Here is a 6,000-nt window from a genome sequence, read left to right as displayed (position 1 = left end):
AAAAAAAAAAAAAAAAAAAAAAGAACAAGAAGAAGAAACAGAAAAGGATGCAGATAATCTTGTTAAAAGGAGATAACTTTGGAAATTTTGAAGAATTCTAGGCTCCATTCCTTACTTGCTCTTTTGATGTTCACCCCTCCTTCCCCTTGCCTTTCTCCTCATTGTATTTGTCTATTTGAGCTTTTCTAATTCTGTATGAATGATGCCACTCAAGGTTAATTTAATTTGATCATAAAAATTAATGGTCTAGGAAAAGAATTATTTTACAAAACACATGCTTACCATAAAAATCTTTTACCATAAAAATCCGAACTTGTAGTCACAATGCTTAGTTTGCTGCTGTGACCTTCTGTATATTTTGTATCATTCACCATGCTGTAAACCTGAAAAATAAATTATATTAACTGAAAAAGGAAGTGTTTGTGTACAGTATGTGTATATATGTCTTTGTGGTGTGTATGTATCTATAAACATGCAGGTATATAATTTGTACTGTATGTTTAATTATATCATAATGCAGTTCTCCTCATTTGTCTTTTTGCTCTCTCTCTGCAGAAATTCTGCAGGAACTGATATTCTCATTCTCAAACAACATAAATCAGATCAGTGGCAGGACAAGAAATAATGTTCAGTTCCTAAACACGGGGCAAGATTCCAAAGTAAGTTACTAGGTATGCGTGTTAAGATAATAAGAACATGTACAAAAAGGATATAAAATGTAACAACAGTCTAGATAAAAATCAAATTGTATATGTATTCCTTGATGTCTTCCCTTTTTCACCTTGAAACAGCCTTATCCACACTTCTTTAAAAAAATATTTTTTATTATTGTGACATATTTTCAGCAGCAATTTTGACCACTCACATCTTGTGACATTACAAACAGCACCAAAGTTTCACTCATAGCTCAGAGCTTTTAATGTCTTATATCTGGCATGTTATTCCTAGAGAAAGACAAAAAGAGAATTTTATTCGGTCATAGACCAAGATTAAAATAAAACACATTAAAAACAAAATAACATAACAGGATAAGAATGTTGCATTTGGTAGTGGGTTCATTCATGACCAATCAAGGTATTATTAATTGTACAGGTAGTATAACAAAATTTGGCTAGGTTCAAGGAAATGAAATCATGTCATTCCTATAGTTTTCCCCAATACCTACAGTTTCGAGCTTTTTTTCTTACCTTAGCAACATTATAGCTTTGTTTAAAATGTAGCATAATATTACTGTGTTTTTGTATAATATAGCATAATATAAGAATGTACTCTTTATGTTGTTGTCATCAACCATTTAGTCGTGTCCTACCCTTGACCACTCTATGGCTTAGCCCTCTCCATGCCCCTCTGTCTCACACCTTTTCCTTCAGATCTGCCTATTCTTACTCTCCTGTAAGAGCACTGTAAAGTACTCTTTACATAGATGCAAACTAGGTCACTGTGAGTTGGTCAGTAAACTGCTTTAAAAATGGGAGGTAAACCTTAATTATTCACTTTTCCTCATTTCAGTGTTCATCACAAATATCCATGTTTGCCTTGCCTGATTATAGTTTCTAGTTTCTAGTTTCATTCTACATTACAGTATCAGAAATTTTGATGACCAGGCTGAAACATGAAGGAAATAGTTGAAAATAAATTTTGAGGATCCAGAATGCCATATTCAAGAGTTCCTTGATAGATCATATCTTAGATTTGCTTCTGACAGACATTTTGTTACCAGACAAGGTCACATCATCAGTTTTCTGGCATGGAGAGCCAAATTTGTTAGTGGTTTTTATATAGCCACTTGTAAAAAGGTAAAGGTTCCCCTCGCACATATGTGCTAGTCATTCCCAACTATAGGGGGCGGTGCTCATCTCCGTTTCAAAGCTGAAGAGCCAGCGCTATCTGGAGATGTCTCTGTGGTCATGTGGCCGGCATGACTAAATGCCAAAGGCATGGAACGCAAAAGGAAAAGATGCATGGAACGCTGTTACCTTCCCATCAAAGGTGGTCCCTACTTTTCTACTTGCATTTCTTTTGAACTGCTAGGTTGGCAGACTCTGGGACAAGTAACAGGAACTCACCCTGTTACGTGGCACTAGGGATTCGAACCGCTGAACTGCCAACCTTCGATTGACAAGCTCAGCATCTTAGCCACTGAGCCACTGTGTCCCTTGTACTTGTACTATCAGCCTTATGTGGATTTGGGCACATAAGATTGATTGATGTCTATTGTGGTACAGTTGATGGTTTTTGCTTACCTAGGTGTTGGTTAGTGGATGTATGATAAGTGTGTGCTCTGGGCAGCCTCTTTCTTTGACATGTACTTGTTCCTTTGGAATGGGTCATAAATAAGACTTATTTCTTTGTATCTATTGATTTCAGATCTGCCAGATGGCCAATCTTCTAGAAATTCTCTTGTAATCTTAGACTAACGTGATCTAAAACAGGAGTGTCAAACTCATGGCCCGTGGGCTGGATGCATCATGCTCTGGCTACGCCCACCCCTAGATTAGTGAAGGGGGAAAAGTTGCGATACATAATGTGATGACAATGTGACGCCACAAGTTTGACACCCCTTATCTAAAATGTTTACTGTTTCTCAGTTGAAATTGTGGTTGAACCATAGACTATATCTGAGCAAACAGATGTATAATGGCTAGAACCTAAAGAAACATCAACTTCTAACCCAAATTATCTTCGAGACCGCCTGCTGCTACCGATGACCTCCCACCGACCTGTGCACTCCCACAGAGAGGGCCTCCTCGGGATGCCATCAGCCAAACAATGTAGGCTGGTGATCCCCAGGGAGAGGGCCTTCTCTGTGGGGGCACCTACCCTCTGGAATCAGCTGCCCCCAGAGATAAGGAGAATCCAAGACCTCGGTGCCTTCAGTCGTGCCCTTAAAACGTTCTTTTTTCAGCATGCCGGGCTGACTTAACATATTTTTTAACATATTTTTTAAATATTTTAATTGGTTTGTTATTTTAAATTGGGGCCAAATTAATATATATCCTTTTAATTGTTTTTAATGTTTGTATTGTATATTTTTATCTGGCTGTATACCGCCCTGAGTCCCTCGGGAGAAGGTGCGGAATATAAATTCAAAATAAAATAAAATAAAATAAAATAAATTGTAACCCACCCAATTTTTCAGAAGTAAAGTTCCATGCATGCAGGCATGTATGCATATATAAAATCTATCATCTAATCTATCCATCCATCCATCCATCCATAAATAAATTCAAAATGTAAATTATTGTTTAGTACTCCTTTGCTCCTGACTCTGTGCCCTTACAGGAATAATTCTGCTAGGGCTATCTTTCAGTAATTGCTCCTTTGAAAACTTACAAGTTCCTTCTGTCATTAGTCATCATATCTCTTCATCTGGCCTTCTATCAGCCTCTTCTTCAACTGTTTTCAACAATGAGTTTCCCTGTGCATTATGTGTACAAAATATTTAACTTTAACAGAGAGGAATACAGTTTTACTTTAGTTAATATTGAAGTTTTGCTCTTCTTTTGATTAAAAATATTCTTAATGATGTTCTTTAGCATCCAATTTTCATTCAGTTCTTTTGGTGATTATAGTTGTATGTTACAAATTGGGAAAGTCATTGCCTTGATAGTTCATTTGTTTGTCAAGAATTTTCATTTTTGTTCCAAACAGCAGATATCTCATTATTTAATGGCTACAGTGACCTTCCCTGTGAATTTTGAACCTAGGAAGATGGTCTGTTATTGCCTTTGTCATTGGGTTGTTATTGCCTTCTGACATAATCTGTTTCATTTGTATAAAAAGCAGATTGGCATTTGCTCTCTGTTTCATCTTCAACAAGAGGTTTACTTCACTTCCCCTTATTAAAATAGTACAATTGAGGTTATCTATGTTTTTGTCAACATTTTTAATTCTAATTTCTATTTCTTAAGTCTATAATTTTGCATGGTAGTATTTTATGAATAATTTCAACTATAAGGTGACTGAATAAGGTGACTGGGCATTTCTTTGAACCACTTGGTTGTTTTATATTTCAACCGTTAATTCCTATTCATCCTAAAATTCGTAATAGCCAGATGAGATGGTACAGTACATCCATCTTTTAAGATTTATATACAATTTATTGTGGTCAAAACATTTTAGTATATTCAATAAAGCAAAAATAGACATAATTTTTGGAACTCCCTTGCATTTTCCATTATCCAGGGATGCGAGTAATATGATCTCGGGTGCTCTGCTTCTTCTGGATCCAACATATACATCTGAAATTTTTTGTGGTTGTTCTAAATACTTTTAAATTCTAGATCTCAAAATATTGAGCATTATCTTACTAGCATGTAAGAGAAATGCAATTGTAGTACTGCCTGTTTGGGGTATTGGAATATACATTTATCTTTTCCAGTTTCTTGGCTATTGCTCTATTTTGCATACCTGCTTGCAAACCACAAATGGTACTTCAACTGCGTCATCTTGAACAGCTTTAAACAGTTCAGCTGATATTTTGTCAACTCTTGCAGCCTCTTTATTATTAACAATATTGTCTTCAGTTTTGCCATTTCGTATTACTTTCCAGGTCTGACTCTAATTCAATAAGTACATCATTGTATGTGTCACTGATTTTGGGATCATTTAAAAATAATTTTTCTGCCATCTTATCTTTATAAATTCTTTCTCCATTAGCTCTTTGCCTTGTTTCTCATTGTGTCTATAACTGCAAAGAATTTTGCTTTGATGTCTGCAATTTTGATAAAGAAAACTTTTGCCCTTCCCTTCAATTGTTATCCTCGATTTCTATCCATTATTTATTTAGATTACAAATTTTGTTACTGTTGGTCTTGCTCAATGTTTAACCAGTACCAATTTTCCTCTGTTTGCATTGTTTTGAGAGTGTTTTTTTTTTAATCTTTCTTTGGCTACTTTCAATATATCAGCAGGGAGATGTTTTAGTTTCTTTTTCCTTTTGCATTTCAAGACATTTTTATTCAGATACTTTTTATCAAATCTGATACAGTAAATTGATTCTTTATTTCCACTAATAATTATATTGAATATTGCTGAACTTTTATTTTGTTGGTCTGATGATTTTGTATCTTTTCCATCATTTTAAATCGTAATTTGCAAGATGCTTGTTATTTGATCCATTTTCAACCTTAAGTTTTAGTTTTGCTGACTAAATAGAGCTTCATCTTTTTTTGTAGCATACACAGTCATATTACAATATTGTCCATCTGATAATAACCACAATTCCAATAAATTGTTGGAAAAATAGTATTTGATATAAATATTCAATCTTCATGGAACACTCAATTTTCTATCTCCAAATGCTCTATTATTTCTAATATTGAAATTTCAATTTCCTGTAATTAGAAGAAAGCAGTTTTTAGTCATATTGTCTTTTCTGTAGGCCTCCAATCTATGGTTGGAGCATAAATATGGACTTCCACTGAAATTCTATCACCATGAGCCTGATTAAAGTGATTATTGTTATTTATAAAGCCCTAGATGGGTTCGCACCAAGAAAGTTGCAAGAGTATCAACCAAAATAAATCCACCTAACCTATATATATTCCTTTTTCCAGAAAGTACAGGAGATTGAAGCTTGTAGGTCATATGTTATATAGATATTGGGTTTTGTAATAGCCTCCTTTTAGAAAGTAGTTTCATCCCTTTCCCCATGATCTTGTTCTTCCAAAATGTCTTGGAAATTGAATTTTTCCTGACAATGTAGGATGACTGATAGGAGGCACTATGTGATTTTAAAAAATGTTTCAGATTTTAATAAAATGTATATAGCATAGTTGTCATTGACATTTAATTTAAAAGTGTATGTTGCTTTAATTAGTTTAAACTTCAACATTCTCAATATTGTAGCAAATATAAATATGATACATAAGTACTATTTTGTTAATCTATATCACAGTTGAGCTGATCCTTCTTTGATGTGAAGAATCCCATTCTAGCTGATTCCCAAAATATCAGTGTTTCCATCTTGACATTTCTGCTCTGATATCAAGTTTACCA

General features: G+C 34.4%; 1 long non-coding RNA gene across 2 annotated transcripts in view; it reads right to left on the bottom strand.

Moving 5' to 3' along the window:
• Positions 1–224: 224 nt before the first annotated feature.
• Positions 225–6,000, bottom strand: part of LOC117680145 (uncharacterized) — a 112,450-nt gene continuing 106,674 nt past the window's right edge. Inside the window, exons 5-6 of one of the 2 annotated variants that reach the window (XR_009621193.2) lie at positions 866–944; positions 225–383 (exon numbers count right to left, since the gene is read on the bottom strand). This is a non-coding gene — a long non-coding RNA (uncharacterized LOC117680145). Of the gene's footprint in view, positions 384–806; positions 945–6,000 lie in introns of those variants that run through there. The other variant, XR_004595543.3, reaches the window with a different exon arrangement.

This window comes from Pantherophis guttatus, chromosome 8 (assembly GCF_059756535.1).
Source record: "Pantherophis guttatus breed Tessera chromosome 8, ASM5975653v1, whole genome shotgun sequence".
Classification (NCBI taxonomy): domain Eukaryota; kingdom Metazoa; phylum Chordata; class Lepidosauria; order Squamata; family Colubridae; genus Pantherophis; species Pantherophis guttatus.
Note: the sequence above shows the minus strand (reverse complement) of the source record. Positions and strands in the feature narration are given on the sequence as shown.